The 1,208-nt window shown below is 40.3% G+C and overlaps 2 protein-coding genes across 3 annotated transcripts in view; one reads left to right on the plus strand and one right to left on the minus strand.

Moving 5' to 3' along the window:
• LOC101859800 (mucin-19) overlaps positions 1–1,208 on the minus strand; it is a 55,902-nt gene that overhangs the window by 53,429 nt on the left and 1,265 nt on the right. The window lies entirely within an intron of this gene.
• The window catches only part of LOC101860985 (roquin-2), a gene marked incomplete at its 3' end in the record, with an annotated part of 32,889 nt that continues 32,179 nt past the window's right edge, over positions 499–1,208 (plus strand). Inside the window, exon 1 of the mRNA XM_035971094.1 lies at positions 499–894. The remainder of the gene's footprint in view (positions 895–1,208) is intronic.

The raw sequence follows: 1,208 nt of genomic DNA on the forward strand, positions 1-1,208 counted from the left end.
CCCCCAAACAACAAAAAACGACTTCTGTAGGCCTACTACAAGTTTGCCCTCGCTGAGTCCTGTCCTCCTCCTCTCCCGCTCCCCTACACTCTCCCTGGCCGCCCTCTATAGTCTATGATCAAGGCCTTTCTTAGAAGTTTCCTCTCCTATTCCTCTATCCTTTTTCGACGAAGTCAAACCCTTTGGCCGACTTTGTCATTTCCATGACTTATTTTGGCGGTTCGTCTGCCGTCTCGCCATTTTTGATTTCTGGCAACTCAACTCAACTGGCAAGTTCCAGTCCAGGTCAGCTGGAGTCACAGTAACTGGTCAAGGTGCTTGTTTATTTATGGTAAGAAAGCAACAACAATCCATGGATCATTGATTGCTTTTGTTCTCTTCAATATATATTGGAAAGTGCCATTCTATTTTTTGTTCGGATTGTAAGGGTTCCTGCCCTTGTTTAATAGCAGCTGACGCAACGTGTTCCTTCTTCCTGGTAGGTGTAACGTAATATTGGTGTGACTTGTAATTTTGTCAAAAGATGAGCAGGCTGTTTTTCAGGAAAGTCGATTTCAAGGTGTGCCATGTCCGACTTTGTATCGCAGTGCTCGTTGTAACAACATTGTTTTTTTACTTTTTGGCATGTGTTTTATAAAATAATTCTGTTTGTTTACTCTATGGGGTTCTTTTTATAGCATCAAGATTCTTTAGAGTGCTGTAGTCTAGATCAAGGAGAACCCCTGTGGCAGACTGTGGGCGTAGGTCTTGAAACGGTGGTAGAAATTCCAAGGCCAAGGAGGAAACGTCTTGATTGAAATCATTCACCTTCTGATTCTCTTGTGTATAGAATATTAAATAATAAATATTATAAACCACAACCAGATGTTACTTACTTCAGTTCCAGATCCAATGGTAAGCTCCGTCCTCATCCATGCATCAGAATATCATTTTTCTGTTTACCAATTCTGTTCACTGACATCTACTAGATCTAGATTCTAGATCTAGACTTTTAGATCTAGATCTAGACTTTCTAGCCTTGATTCTAGATCTAGAATCTGGAGATCTATTTCTAGATCTAGAATCTAGATATAGATCTAGATTAGATCAGAGGGTATTTTTTTACTTTCCCTCCCGTCTCACACTCAGCTACCAGTTGTCTATTTACTACACTAAATATTGATGCGCTGAACACGAATATCAACTTCATTTCCGTCGCAAATTAATGG

This window comes from Aplysia californica, unplaced genomic scaffold, assembly GCF_000002075.1.
Source record: "Aplysia californica isolate F4 #8 unplaced genomic scaffold, AplCal3.0 scaffold00374, whole genome shotgun sequence".
In the NCBI taxonomy this organism is placed as follows: Eukaryota; Metazoa; Mollusca; class Gastropoda; order Aplysiida; family Aplysiidae; genus Aplysia; species Aplysia californica.